Here is a 15622-nt window from a genome sequence, read left to right as displayed (position 1 = left end):
ACCGGCACCTAAATAACCGGAAATCTCGGTTAACCGGCAAAATTCAGGAGTAGGTTCAGGTAACTTTTATTACTTGCCTTCCTCCATCTGTTGCTGTGCAAGGGTGTGGCTGCAGCTGTTGCTAAGCTACAGAGACGCTTGCAACTTGTGGCCATTGTTCTGAACCTGTTGCTAAGCAACAGGGTTTGTTGCTTTATACGGAGCTCTCAGCTCCGTATCTTTTACTATAGCGTTCGGTTATCCGGAATTTTTGATGAACCGGCACCACGTCGGTCCCGTCCGTGCCGGATAAAAAAAAGTTTCCTGTAGTTCTCTTCCTTGGCCCACTCTTAACACTCCCTTCCCCCACTATAGAGCCCAGATACCAGGCAAGAGGAATGAGACAGTCATACCTTGCTCACAAAGAAGCTCACCGAGTTATAGATTCACTTTCAAAAAAGATAAGAGCGGACACTAACACCGCTGCAACTGGTGGCCAGAGCAGTAAAAAGCAATACCACCAGAACCAGCCCCTGGGCTGTCTCTGTAAGCTTGTATGTAGCGCTCGATCCCCATTACTCTTATCGTGTACACTGAACCATGCATATTGCACTTTACACTGAATGTAACAGAGAACAATCGGGATTAATAAAGGCCAACAGGATAATGGATCTATTCAGTGGGATAACCACCAGCCGCCCCCCCCCCCCCCGGCAAAAAGCTGCTGCCTGTGTCACGACAGACACACTTTATACAACATGGCCACGCTTCAGTTTTCAGAGTGGAGCCAGGGTGAGCTGCTCACATTGAGGGGCTGTAGAAAGCAACCAGCAACATTTTGAGCCTTTTTTTTTTAACAAGAGCAATCAAGGTATGAATGCTGCAGCAAATAGCCTGTACATGTGAAATGAATGTGAACAATTCATCACACTCCTTTCTGCAGAGGGAGTTGGCATGCTCTTTTCAATTAAAATACTACATTCGCAAAAGATATCTGAAACAATTCATAACACGGAGTGGGAAGAGAGAGCAGTATATAGATCTATGTCAACGTGCCCAACTAATTGAAGCCTGGAGGCATCAAATTACTGTATAAGGGAACATCTATTTTATTGACTTAAATTACCAGCCACAAAGCAGAAGAATGCCAAACACAAAATTTCGAGTAAGTATAGCCTGAAATTACACACACTAAGTTTTGCTTTGATTTTTATTTTCAGATGATAAAACGCGCATCTCGCACGCTGCCTCAACACATAGCCAGGAGAGCCTTCCCAATCTCAAATTGGCCACCATCACACGATGTCACTGAGCTAAGTGCTGCTCAAAGTCCCATTTGATCATTTCATGGCTTTTTCCACCTGCAATGGCACTTTTAAGAAACTGTACCACTTGGACTTTCTGTTCCTCTACTCCATTGAGGATTTTGCTATTTACAGCTTATTATATTCTGTTATTTCCCCCAAAGGTGTCCTAATAATTCATATAAATCTACACTGACCCACATTTCATTGTTCTCCTGCATTCTCTCTCACAGTTTACCACATCTCCTAGTTTGGTATGATGGGATATATATACACTGAACGAGTTGTTTGGTAGGAGTCCTAGGTAGGCATTAATCCAAGGGGTCAGTTGAATAATCCACAAACTAGTTTAAAGACTCTTCCTAAAAGTAAAGTCCCATAGATTTGGAAAGACAACTAGAAATATTTCCTCGATGCCTCTCTCACCCTCAATGAATCAAAAGACTTTTTAATTATGGCAGAGACCAAACAAGACTAACATTTTTGTGGATGACATATGATGCACCTGAAACAGAAGAGACTGGAGATCAGTCTCGCATCAAGAATAATACACATCAGGGTCAGGGGGCGGTCACGACAATCCCACACTTACGAATCGGGATTCCTGTACTGCTAGATCGCTCTGCTCCTCTCATCCATTGAGAATTTTGTCATTTAGGGCAGAACAGTTAGCTCCATCTCTTAACTGCATATGAAAATTGAACAAATGAGGAAACATCTAATATTTACCTTCATTTGTTCAACCTTGGTGTACACCAAAGGGTGGCTTGGTTGAGGACTTGCACCTTAAGCACTGAGTGCTGGTCATCACATGCTGTGCAGAGGGCTGTGGATGCCGAGACCTCGAGTATATTCAAGGCGGAGAGAGATAGATTTTTGGACTCTGGGGGAAATCAAGGGATTTGGAGATCGGGCGGGAACGTGGACTTGAGGTAGAAGATCAGCCATGATCTTATTAAATGGTGGAGCAGGCTCGAGGGGCCATATGGCCTACTCCTGCTCCTATTTCTAATGCTCTTAAACATGAGAAAATAAAGCTTTGCAGATGGCCTTGAAAAGAAGCCTTCATAGATTTCCCCTCGTAGTCACTGCAAAAGTACAATGATCTCCAACGTTCCTGGTAGGTCCACTGGGGTCCAACACAAGGAGATAGGCAACATTACTCAATGAGCTGAGCACCGTTTAGTAACAGGCTGCTGAAAATCTTACTCCCAAAGGAAACCATTAGCTCTCCAGATTCGAGATGATCTTTTGTCTTACCTACATTAAAATTCGTGCCCTGTAAAAGTCATCTAAGTGATGCTCCCTTTCAGTGGAAGAAATATTGGGTGGCAAATAATAAGAAAATTAACAGTATGAGCTAAGTGAAATTCAGCCTTTGGCTAAAGGGAAGCAAACAATTTACAATGGATCTGTTGCCAATGGGTGCAATTAACAAATCCTTTGAAAGAAAAAGATTAAAAGGAACCCAAAGGTCCAAAAGATTCCAGCACCAATTGCGGTGGTCCATATACAAGTCCCATGTCGAAACATTGAAACAACCAAAGGAATGAAAGGTCACATTTTCCCGGTCTTCCGTGAACACAGATACCAGAAGATACCAACTATTTGAACCTTTCTTCTAAGCTGGTTATCTCAACAGGCATGCATCAAATGGAAGATCCATTTTCTCAGGTTAGGGTGGGGCGGGGGGTTCCCATATAGGATTTGAACAGCCGGTTGATGTGAAGAAGCGCAAGAGGCAAAAACAGGAATGAGCATCATTTCCTTGCTGATTCTTACAGAAGATCCATTTTATGGGCAGAAACCAAGGAAAAGATGTACAGAAGTCTTCTCCGCTAGTGCACCAACAGACTGTCACAGGCTACTACCCCAACATTTCAATACTGGTAGAAATGTTTAATTCCAAGTTAGCTCTCCATTTAGGCGACAAAATGCACCCTTCTAGATCCCAATATTCAAGTATGTATCACTGAGATCCACTGCAGCTGGTCAGTCTTTTGGCCACAGTACTTGATCCATGGGAGGATTATCATCTTCCAGTTCTCCTTCAAGAGGGAAACACCTAGAGCTCAGCGGTCTAGATAAGCGAAAAAAACCTCCCACACTTTTGAAGAGTGCAAAGGGGGGTAAAACCCCCAATTCTCTTGGGAAGAGAGAATCATTAAGCCACGTGTATCCTTGTGTATAAGGGAATTAGGGGTTACGGGGAACGGGCAGGGAAGTGGACGTGAGTCTAGGTTCGGATCAGCCATGATCCTATTGAATGGCGGAGCAGGCCCGAGGGGCCGTATGGCCTACTCCTGCTCCTACTTCTTATGTTCTTAGGGTCCCTTGCAAATGTACGATTCTGTTGCTAATATCCAGCTGTTCCAGCCTGTTATTGGGAGGACTTGAGATTTTATTTGAACATTTGGACCTGGAAAACCACCAGCAGCTCAGCTGGTAGTTGGTGAACAGGAACTAATCAGACACAACGACGCATCAGGCTTGACTGCTGCCACCACCAGCTGGGCAAACTATCTTCAACAATCTTTGCTGCATTAAGAGAAAGACAACACTCCACAGTTGGCAAACTAACACCTGCACTGTCACTAATCTCAGGGGACTCTGTAAACAGCCGGGGGCTTTCTTGGAGTGGCTACCCACACCAGGATCAAAGGTTGCTCAATCTAGATAAGAGGATGAACTAAACCCACTTTATCGAGGGTGACCACATTCTAGGTCAAGTTTTAAATGGCAGACGATGTAATTGTGTTCTTCATGAGAAACCTCAATGGGCCAATGGCTCTATTAAAAAGATGATCATTGATGCACAGCCGCCTCAATCCAAACAGGACCACGATGAGTAATCCAACCAAAGTTGGAAAGTCAGCAGCTGGAAAACATCAGCTGCTTTGACTCAAGTAGTAAACTGCCTCAGGAGGCAATTCATACAGTTCACAAGCTCCAATTAGTGACTCGGGTACATTGACCACCCGAGTGGAACAGACAGCCGAGGGCCAGAGCAGAGATTGCTCAGGTTCCATACAAAATAGGTGGCCAGTGCTGAAGGAAGTTGTGCAAGATTCAGAGTCTACCTCAATGCTTTGCGAGCGAATGTACAACGGCAGATGATTGCTGCCTTCCTACACAAGACTCCCTGCCGAGTAGATTACAGTTTCGGTGGCAGGTGGATCCTCAGGCCTTTCCAAGTCTGAAAGAAATCATCTTTGACTTTCCTACAAGTGGAATTGCCTTCCAGGCGCAAGCCGGCCACACCCTTCTGCGCAGTCTGGAAGGCACGCTGCTGTTTATAAAGATTGCTAAAACAGCCTGAACAACAAAGGCTCAATGGTAGTCATGGCAACCTTAAACCAGAATCGAGGGCCACCACAGTCTAGCACACTTCACATATTTTTGTGAGGTGGTTTACTTTCTCCCTTTTAAGATTCTCACTCACCGAACAGCCCTGGGTAGACTATGAAGGCAACTAAATGTTTTACACAAATGCAAGGTACCGTTGAACAGGAAGTGAGTAAAGAAAAAATCCTGCCTGGAATGTGTTGCAAGGGAGATTGCCAATACCCCAAAATGGCACCAAGACAAACTAGCCAGAAATATCTGCTTGAAGTACAGAACAGGGGAGGGTGAAGAGGGAAAATCATGGAAAGCCATTAACGATGCAAAATCTCACCATAAAAGCAGTGAGTCACTTCGGACCAAATAACTGCACGGGAACGGGCTATTCCACAGTGCTGAGAGCAGCTAAATAAACTACTGACACTATAGGAAGGAGCTGCTACAGGGAAGTGTCCCAAAATGATTTGAATCATTCATTGATGGGCAATATCGCACTGTTATCAAGAGTGGACGCAAGGTCCAGGGAGGTCACTGGGCACAAGGTTTGGATAAGACTATATCGGCATTTGAGGATAAGGATTTTGAAATTAATTTGTTGGCATCAGGTGGAACCGAGTGAGGATCTGGGTAAGAGAAATGCGGGGCTTTGAGCAGGTGAAGATACAGATGGCAGCATTCTGAGTGAATTGCAGTTTGTGGAGGGTGGAAGTGGGAGGTCAACTAGGAGAGCATAGCCGAGCTTCGAGGTAATAAAGGCATGGATGAAAGCCTTGGCTGCAGTGGTAAGAAATGGGAGAGAGGCAGGCAACATTGCAGCAGTGGTCCCGAAGTGAACATGAGGAAGGATACTCAGCTTGTGATCAAGCAGCAGCCCATCTTCTGCAACAGTATCGGTCTGAACCCAAGGTGGTATTCAGGGAGGTTGACGGAGTTAAAGGCAGATGCTAAAGGGAGTCAAAACGGTCAGCTTCAATTTCACTTATATCAAGCTGGAATTTTTTTTTTGACTCATCCGAAGTCTTAATGCCCAATAAGCAGTTTAAAAAGTCAAAGAGTGGCCGTGAAATTAAGAGGCAGCAGAAAAGAAAAAGGCATGCATTATCAGCATACATATGGAAATTGATCCTGTACTTCCTGGTGTCACCCAGGTGTACCAAATAGACTGCAAAGAGGACCAAAGCCCTTGGCTGTTTGGGGATAGGAAATAAATCATTGGTGGGCTATGTACTGTTGCCACTGGGAGAGGTTATGAACAGACCAGGGGAGATCAGTGCAACAAAGGTGGGCTGGTGGTGAGAGGCGTTGGAGGGGGGATAGAATGATCAACAGCGTTAAAGGCAGCAGAGAAACAGAAGGCTGAGGGGGCACAGCAATCACCATCACAGAGGAGGACATTAGCATTTTTGGCAGAAGCAGTCTCTGCCTTTGGCAGAACAGAAACCAGATTACAGGGTGTCAGAGTGGCAGGACAGATGGACCCAAGAGGTAGGTAAGATTGAGCTGTAACGAGGCGTGGGTTCAAAGTAGGATTTTGGAAGAGCGGCATGCTGACGGCTGTTTTGAAGGCGGTAGGGATGAAGGAAAGATGATAGAAATAATGCCGTTGTTGAACAACGGGCTGAGTCGTGAGCCAGTGGGAAGAGAGCGAAGGGTGGTGGAAACTAGTCGTTTAGAGTTGCCTCAACGCTGCAAGATAATTTTGGAGTAACAAGTTGACTTAGCTGGGGGAGAGAATAATAGTAAATCTCAGTATTTAAGCAAAATCTGACGGTGAACTACCAAAGCAGTCAGATGTTTTAGATGTGATGACCTGCAGATTTCAGACGGCAGCTTTATCAGGAGAAGCAGCAAGTGGTGACAGCCCGTCTCAGATATAGCGGGAGTGAGGCACTAACAGTGCAGGAGGTCAACAGCAGCATAAATACCTTTACATGTGGCAGGCCAGTGAAGGGAAGGAATGGTGAGAGGGAATTAAAGAGCAAGTTCAGGAATGCTTTGTCCCACGGGTGGAAAACGAGAGTGCAAGTTTGCACGTCATGGAGGAAGGGGAATGAGAGTGTGATTTGAGAGTGTTCCATCAGTGTTAGCAGTCTCAAGACCCCGTGTGATAAGTTTGACGGGGTAGTCAGTCATTCATGCGGGTGGGGGAGGGAATGGATGTCAATGCGGACAGTGAGGTTGAGGGAAAGATGGGCAGCAAGGAAGTCAGTACAGGTAGAGTTAATATGGAATGTTAAGTCACCAAACATAAATGAGCCACTTAGTGAAGAAACTGAGGGGACAGGAGAGAGGCGATTTCAATGTCAAAAGCAACCAAGAGTTTAGGCAAAAGATGTACGAGGATCTTGGAAGACAAAGCGGGCAGAGTGGTAAAGTGCAAATGAGAAGAGCGAGCTGGAGGAATAAGGAGATAGAAGAAGGGAGAATCTGGACACAATAACCTCACCACCACTGCAGCGGTGAAGAACATGGTAGAACAAGAAACTGGTAGAAGCGGGATAAGGCACCTTGCACGTGGCAAAGCTGATCGGTTTTGTTTGTGAGGTTGGGGTGCTTTGCAAGCAAGGCTTTCACAGCTTGGCTCTGTCCTGGTAATAGATGAAAAGCTTGAGACGGGTTTCTGACCAGGTTCGGGGACTAATACCGTTGAAATCTACTCTGACGTTAGCGCTGCAGTCAGGAGCTGCCTGTTCTAGCGACCTGCTCTCAATTCATGTTCAACAGTCCACGGAGAAGTTTACATACAAAGACTCCATGGGCTCGACTAAGCTATGTATCCGTTTGTGTTGCAGACCAAGTTCAATATTAGTAGAGTTGACAAAGCATTGGACCTTATTATTTTTGTATTCAAGGTCGGAGTTAAAAGGTCTGTAATCAAGTGAAATCTCCGGTATTGATTTTCTGCTGTTTTAATTTCTTTTACTTTCAATGAATTTAATTTGTGGTTTATAGCCTAAATCACACAGTATATTCTTCCGCTAACCAACGGGCGGACACAAAGAAAATGGAGTCAATTCCAGTGAGCAGCTTTTAGCAACAAGGGTGTTTTATTGACCCCTGGGAAATGCTAGATTACCAGATATTGTGCAAATAACACCTCGATTCTCAGGGAGAAAGGGCTGCTTGGTGCAGAGTGAGAGAGAACTAGCTGGTAAAGCCCGGAAACTGTAATAGCTTGCTGTACATATTTAATTTTTTTTTTTTTTTTTTTTTTTTTTAAACACACACTTTACATCCAATTTGCAAAACCAGAACTTGAAATAAACCCTGTAAAATCAAGTAAACTGCTGGAAAACTTTCCATTTTGGCAACAATGGTAAATGTGAGTACGGCCTGTGAATTCTGATTAATTCAGTGCAAACAGGTTTTACTTAGGGCTGTGATTTTGAACCCTGACCTCAAGGAGCAGCTCTTAGAAACTAGATCTGTTTCTATCCTTTATGGACTGGCTGGTTGTATGCATCCTTTGCTTAATGACTCATCAACCCCAGGAAGCCTCTCCAAGGTGACCATCTCTCAAGTCAGTGTTGTGACTCTAATATCTCCAATTTGGGCCTTTTTGAGCGATTTTTTTGTTACCGTGTCTCAGAGAAGCAGGTCTACACAGGCAGCTGAACAGGAAATCTTCCAGCTACAAATTGAGCTCACCTTGGGTTTCTCACCCTGAAGCTGAGGAAAGAGAGTCTGCAGAGTCAAGAGCTTCAAGCTTCTGATCTGGTAACAAAAAGTTATACAACGGCCAAAATACATTGTTCTTATAGTCCTGAGCCATAACAAGGCATAGCTGGGAACAACCAGTGGCTTGACTTTCTTTATTCGGTATATATACGTACCATAGCTTGGTTCTTTGTACAACTCCTTCTAGAAATGGCTGTGTGGGTTCCAAATAAAAAAGGCTTAGTGCCATAACTAAGCCATTAGTGGCTTTGGCCACATCAGAAACTGTTTGAAGCAACCGTTTTTCCTCAAACCTGTGCTTCCTGTCGCAAACTTCAGCTTGTTTGGCCAAACTCAAGTGACACATTATTCAAGGTGAAGGAACTGGCTTTGAACGTGGAGAACACAAACTGTTACTACAGAACTTGGTGTAAATGTTTAATGACCAAAAACAACTGTGGCTACACAGGAACACAGAACGATGCCTGTAACAAGCCGAGACTGGTGTTCGCAGGCTCAAACAGCATTTTTAAAAAGTTCCTCTCACCTTTGGGAGCAGAAAGAAATGACAATTTAAGGAAACAAATGACCACATAGGTATATGGCTATATATAAAGCACAGGACATGAAAAGTGCTACTAAAGGGACAAGCGTTCTGGAAAACATGCCACACGGGACTCACTCGCTCTGAAGCCTCACCCAGAGACCATGGGAGAAAACAAGAAACAACCAGGGCTGCAACAGCTTTTATACTGCAAGAACAAAATCATTTCAGAGAATGAAAACAAGTTTATGGTCTCCTGATTGTCCCATATAACATTCTGCAAAAGTAATCGGAGTGGAAGAGAAGTCCTAGTTTCAGCTGTAATGAAATTGAAGAAGTGGCATTTTGGAAAATTTTAAATCAGAACATGAAGCAACTTCAAATAGACATATTTTTTCAGATTCAGGACCGGTCTTTGCCCAGAGACCCAGGAAACTGCTGCTGCGGCTACACAATAAAAATCAGCAAGGTTTCCAGGGATAAACCTGACCGTTAAGAAAGCATGATCTGCAATAAATCAGTCAGTCACATACAAAAAATAATTTGTGCATTTTTCTCTATGAAAAACTACATAATATGCCAATTTATATCAAAAATTCTGTAGACCTAATGGGCTGGATTAAACATAGATTTAAAAGAAATACATTGACTTACCCTGAAACACGCTTGCCGTTTAAAGTGCAATGAACTGCTATTTGATGGAATAGTGGTTTACCACAAAATTATATTCAAGAGATCAGGAATTCCTCCTCACACGAGTCAGAAAGGACTTTCTGCTACACAATTTACATAATTATAAGGGAACACTCCAAAATCTAAACGGTTCCGTATAATGATTACTTTTAAATGTACTGTCGTTTGGTAGAATGTAGTTTAAGATTGTGAAGGGGATTGAGAAAACTGATCAAACAAATGGTAACGATGAGGAAGTCAGGTGGGACTTTCCCCCCATTCAAAGCTCACTATTCTTGTAAAGCAATCATGGGCTTTTTGCCTCATGACTGCAGGTTGGCGGGGGGGGGGGGGGGGGGGAAGAGCAAGAGGGAGGGGGCGGGCGTTAAGTCATGGTGCTCCAGGCATCACGAGTGAGGGGCAGGCTTGATGGACCGACTGGTCTTTTCCTGCCAGTCTTTTGCGTATGTTCGCAACCAGGGAAAAAGCCCGTTGAAACAGGCAGGAAAAATGGGCTCCAGAGATAACTGGATGCCTTTCTGGAGAAACAGAGATATGGCGAGGGAGGCAGATATACGAATAAAAGATGGGCTTGTTTTACTTAATAGCCTTTTCTCGTTGCTAAAGAAAAAAGTTCTGTTTTTAAGTCATGCCAGGGGTTGCACAGTAAACCGAAGTTATTGAGTTAACAGAAGTGGATGCATGCTGGTTGGAAATTATTTGGGATGTGTCAATATTTCCGATAAGCAAGAGAATCTCCACTGATCACTGATTCACTTAAGTTCAACTTTGAAGATAATGATTGCACAGTGGCGCACAAGTGTGCTTGCTGGCAGTTCAACATGCTACGCTGTCGAGTGGCAAGACTAGGGTTGTCACTAGCAATTACCCATACAGCACGTTTCCAATCTCAATTGTATATTTTGGGGGGAGATGTACAACACCGAGTAGAGGCTGGGAGAGATCGGGTAGGCAGGATGGGAACAAATCAGAGAAAACCACCCAAACCAGCCCTAATTTTACCCCTCCTTAAGGGCAATTACAGGTCCAGGAAGCTCTAACCTGCTCATTCTCTTGCTCAAGTGGTAATGGGAAGAACTAGGAGTTGAAATAGACAGAGAAAATACAAAATTCTTGCTCCAGAACAAAGATGAATTACATTAGTTGTTCAGTGAATGTTTGTTAAGTGCATAAAAATTCAAAATACACCCATGATGGTCACTCCTGTTAACTAAATGCAGTAATTCAACTTAAGGGGAGCTGTTCAAGGCTACCCTTTCCAAGGACTTAACAGTAATGCAAGACTCTGAAATCCAGTGTAGTAAACGCTGAGTTTTGTCAGAAGACCCAACTCCATCAGATTATGACACACGTGGACCATGTGTTCACTGCAGATAGCACCACTTACACCCACCTCGCCAAAAACCACTTTCCTTCAAAATACTGTCGATAATCTGCCAGAAGCTTCCAATTGCCTCCTGTGCCTTACATCAGCAGGGAAACTAATTTGAAGCACTGGCATCTTTTAATAGAGAATTTGAAGATTATTCGGGTTAGAGGAATGAGGCTGTCTTCAAGGTTCCCCCCTACTATCGGCATAAGCTACACTTGGCAAAGCCGCCCAAACTTTAGTGTGTTGCAGATGTATGACGGATCACACAAGAGGCATTTTGTCTTACTGATAAATCTTTTCTATGAAAATGTAAAGCATAGCCGGTAATATTCTTGTTTCGATCAAACCCCAATTCTAAGCGTTGATACGTACCGTGTCCTGCACACCATGCTTTCGAGTTGCTGGAGAAGGTTGCCAGTCTTACCACGCTCCCACCAGACCGAGTGGAAGACATTTATGAAAGTGTAGACAACTACGGTTCAGAAGAACGAGTCCTTCATAAAGCAAGGCTAGTCGATGAAAACCACTTCTTGGAGCAAGTGTTACTTATTCTGATCCGGACGGTTTGATGGAGGTTACCTTTTTAAAAGCCCTACAGATCTTGGCAGTGAATCCCACCCCACGCCCCGAGCAATCAGTATATCACGTTGAACGGTCATGCAGATAAAGCTTTCACAATTTTTTTTTTTTTTTTTTTTTTAATTGGTCAGTTATATGCCTGAAAAAAATAGATGACTTATCCAGACAAAGTATCGTTAATAGGAAAGAGGAGTGTGGCTCTTTTTTTTTTTAATAAACGGTAACAAGCTAAATTGAATAAACATAATTTACATAATAAAAATGAATGTTAGATACATTTTCTAAAAACACCGTAAGCGGGGTCTTTTTGGCAAATACTATCCATTGGGAATAGCTACACGTGCAACAGTGGGAGTCAGTGAAATATTTGTACTCTATGTAAAGCACACAAAAACACTTCCATCCCGATCACTGTTACTGCGGAAACATCCTCAAAAAGTGAGGAAACCTTAAAAGCTTACAACTTGGAGCATCTTCATCATGCTGAGAATGACATGACCAGAATATTCCCAAATACTTTGGAAGGTTCAGTCCCTTCTCTCATATCCCCCAAAATCCCTGGGTTTCCACTCCGAACCGCAAGCTGTTAACAGGCTGGGATTTTTTTGGTTGTTGCGTGGTGTTTTAGGGGGTTTCTGTCTAAGAATCAACACACTAGAAAATAGTTACAGACTATTCGTCTTCAAAACTGGAGTGCTCTAAAATACCACAAAGAGCAACTATCAGAATATGTAAGGGCATGTTTCTGAAATCCTCAGTGGGACTAACTCCCCACCTTGCAGAAGTGAGCCCGGGCTGTCCCCACTTACAGCCGCAATCGAGAGTAGCTGGCGAAGGCAGTGACCCCAAGCTGTCCCGCTCACGTCGAAGGACTGGAAGAGAAGGAAGTGGTGCATGTATACACAGAGTTTCGTCCATACATGTTCTATCGTGTATGCCATACAAAATGCTGTGGGACTGAATTAAATGGATGCAAGCGATGCGACAGATTGAGCTGGACATGGCAAGCAACCAAAAAGAAGGGGTCGGTCGTTGGGTTTCAAAACGGAATGTTAAGCAAACATCGTCGTCTCATCAACTCGGAACTTTCATGAACAGCGAGACGGTTTCGCCAAAAATAGATTAGTGAGCAACAGATGGAACATACGGCACCATGAATTTATATACAAATTCAAGGCAAAGAAAAATAAACACGGATTGTTTGAAATAGCCTTGAGACCTGAATAATGTAGCGGGTTAAGTGACACATTGATTTCGATTGGTTTTAAGAAGACAGAAATGATTTTCTTTGGTGTACACCAGGCGTTTCTGTGAATGTTTAAACTTTAGGAAATTCTGCACGTAAATACATGCACAAATTATTTATTAAGAACCGCCGATAGTACATCCCTCCCAGCAGCTTCCTTCGGGAGTGTGGAAGGTATCAGAAACTTGGGGACTTTTGTATTTTTAACCAGCAATAGCCAGAAGAGTTGCACTTTAGGGATGCAGCACGAGATTATGTTTTTTTTTATTTGTAAGTGCTACCAATTGAACAAGCCTGTGAATGTTCAGAGAGTTAGAATTTCGCATTCGATTAACAGATTTTGGTTAAACTTTTACAAACCACAGGATTGAAAAAACAGAATTGGTTAGGTTGAGCAACAAGTATTACAACAGGTTTAGAAAACAATTCAATTCGGATAAACAGTGCATTATATTAAAGAAAAGAATTATTTTGAACGATTCTAACTGTGTATGAACATGAGGGAACAGGATAAGATGTCATGACAAGGGGGAAAATCTGCACTCAAAGGTGATCCAGGTTTTACAATGATTACAAAACGGCACCTATTGTCAAAGCAAGTATGGGAGAGAAAAATCAGGGTATTGGCAAATATGAAATATTTTTCACTTTAATTTACGAATTGCTAGCAGGAGAAAGATCGAAGGGACCCACCTGTATATTCAAATACTGAAGTCCTGCGAGTGCTGGGAAGAAAAGAAGAAAAGGCGGCTGTTTACTTTTCAGTGATTTTGTTTCAAGAATTAAGGTTAAAATGAAGTTTAAAAACTGCGTGCACAATTCGAATCTAAAAATCGGGCACAATTATACCTTTTCCCCTATCGAAACAGAACACAGAGAAAACAAATAAATCCGAGTGTTAGTTATTCATCAACATTAATTAATCAATCGATCGGACAATTTTTCTCCTCGAAACAAGTTGTACCGATACGAAAAATACCCCCGTGACGTATCAGAAAGGGAACGGGCACGGGGTACTTCTAGGATTAGGAAATAAATCGGCAAAAAATATTACAAATGAAAAAATAGGACTAACTGAAGCAACGTCCGAATCTCGTGCACTGACAGGGTAGAGCTAGAGGTCTGCTGAACCTGGCAGATCTGCTGCTTTAGACAAAATGGCGGTTCAGCAAATGTCTGCCTCATCATAAGTCACTTTCTGCAACCGACTCTCCAGCCAAAAAAATAGCCTCAAATAAACGCCTCAGAAAGAACTTTCAGTGACTACTGGCCAGGCGACTGCAATTATTCATTGGTTTTTCAAATTGTTAGTTAAAATTCAATGCGAAAAAGGCTTTGAAAACAAGTCTTTTTTCGGAGGCTAAAAGAAAATACTAAATTGGGGGAAAAGCAGGGAATTATTTGCTCAAAAACGATCGAAATTCATTTTATGCAGGTACTGTAGTCAAAATTGCTAGTAAAAAGCAAGTCTACAGTACACATCAAAAGGTTAGAATGCAGTATTTAAGGGATTGCCACGCCCTAACTAAATTCTGCAATTTTTTAGCTCATTTCCAACATTAATCGATCTTCTTAAAAAAGCGAAACCTATTTATCGGTCCCAAACTTTGCTTTTCCTTGCATATATCAGAAATCTATTCCCACTTAATTTCTGCCTTACACCAGTCAAGCCCCAATTTTTCTCATTAAAAAAACTCGACATTTTAGGCCTTTATTAAGGTTACGATTCTAACCGAATTTACAAATGCATCCAAAACGTATATTAGTTTTCATTGAATTGAACGAAAATTAAACATTTTTTTTTTCAAAAATAAAGCTTTTTTTTTCCAGAAGTCTTCACAAAAAATGAATGCAACAAGTCATTTTCTTCCCCACCCAATGCTATGTTTTTTCATTAATCTGCTACAATAAACCCCCTATGAATTATTCTGAATATTTTCGGAAAAAAAAATCTTGAAACGTCAGCAGCAATGGAGCTGGTGAGTTGCATCAGGCTGCACAGTAAGGGTGCAAAAACAGTGAGGATTCGAAAAAGCTCAAAAAATTAACGATTAGTGAAAAATTATGCTCCTTTTCGTACAGATAATCTACTTTAAAGATCAAAAATCCTAAACATGACAAAAAGAAATTATTTTCGAACCCGAAAATAGCCTTTTCCCCCCTTCTTAAACCCTGATGCGGATGGCCCTGAGCATGCACTGTGACCACTACCAAAAGACTCTGATATAAAAAAACAACTCACTCTGCCTGTAACCTCGTCGAGCTCCAACATTTCAAAGCCAAAAATCATTGAAAAACATTTTCCCCACCTCGGAAAAGTCTACCTGGCAAATTCGAACCTTTTTTTTGTTCCTGATTCGCCCCCCAGAAACCTTCCTACCTAAAATCCTTAGCACAACCTCTGAGCAATTGTAAAGGGTGAAAAAAAGGCTGCTCAGTTCCCCCTGCGCAACTTTCTACACTCAAATTGCACATTTTCTCGAGCAGGGAAAAATCTGAAAAAAATTCAGTGCAAGCCTCTATGCCTAAGGAAAACATGTGCAAAGTCTCAAGTCTGGGGGATTTGTTGTTAAAGAATAAAAAATTTGTATTTGCATGTATTAAAATTGCGCCAAAGCTAACGTCTCTGACTGCCTTGTAACCTTGCCAAGTGGCTGCTATCCTGGTTAGTACAGCAAACTGCCGACCTAGATTTTCTTCCTCTAGCTGCTTGGCACAGGGTCAATTTTTAAACATCTGCTTTCTTTTTTCTCACCATATTTAGGAAATATGTGCAATCAAATGCTCACTTCAAGGTTTTTTGTTGTCATTTTTCTGATTTCTCCCCCCCCACTCTAAAATGGTGTTAAAACAAGCAGTGGCACCATGCTGCTTGGTGAATCTGCTGCTGCCAATGCAAAACTACA

General features: G+C 42.5%; 1 long non-coding RNA gene across 2 annotated transcripts in view; it reads right to left on the bottom strand.

Annotated features, from left to right (window-relative positions):
- LOC147091062 (uncharacterized) overlaps nt 1–15367 on the bottom strand; it is a 261651-nt gene extending 246284 nt beyond the window's left edge. For both annotated transcript variants that reach the window (XR_015075367.1, XR_015075366.1), the window contains exons 1-2: nt 14959–15367; nt 13410–13441 (exon numbers count right to left, since the gene is read on the bottom strand). This is a non-coding gene — a long non-coding RNA (uncharacterized LOC147091062). The remainder of the gene's footprint in view (nt 1–13409; nt 13442–14958) is intronic.
- Between the last annotated feature and the right edge of the window lie 255 nt (nt 15368–15622).

This window comes from Somniosus microcephalus, unplaced genomic scaffold, assembly GCF_052327205.1.
Source record: "Somniosus microcephalus isolate GS21.2 unplaced genomic scaffold, FLI_Smic_1.0 unresolved_chr4, whole genome shotgun sequence".
Taxonomy (NCBI): Eukaryota; Metazoa; Chordata; class Chondrichthyes; order Squaliformes; family Somniosidae; genus Somniosus; species Somniosus microcephalus.
This window is presented reverse-complemented; position numbering and strand designations above follow the sequence as displayed.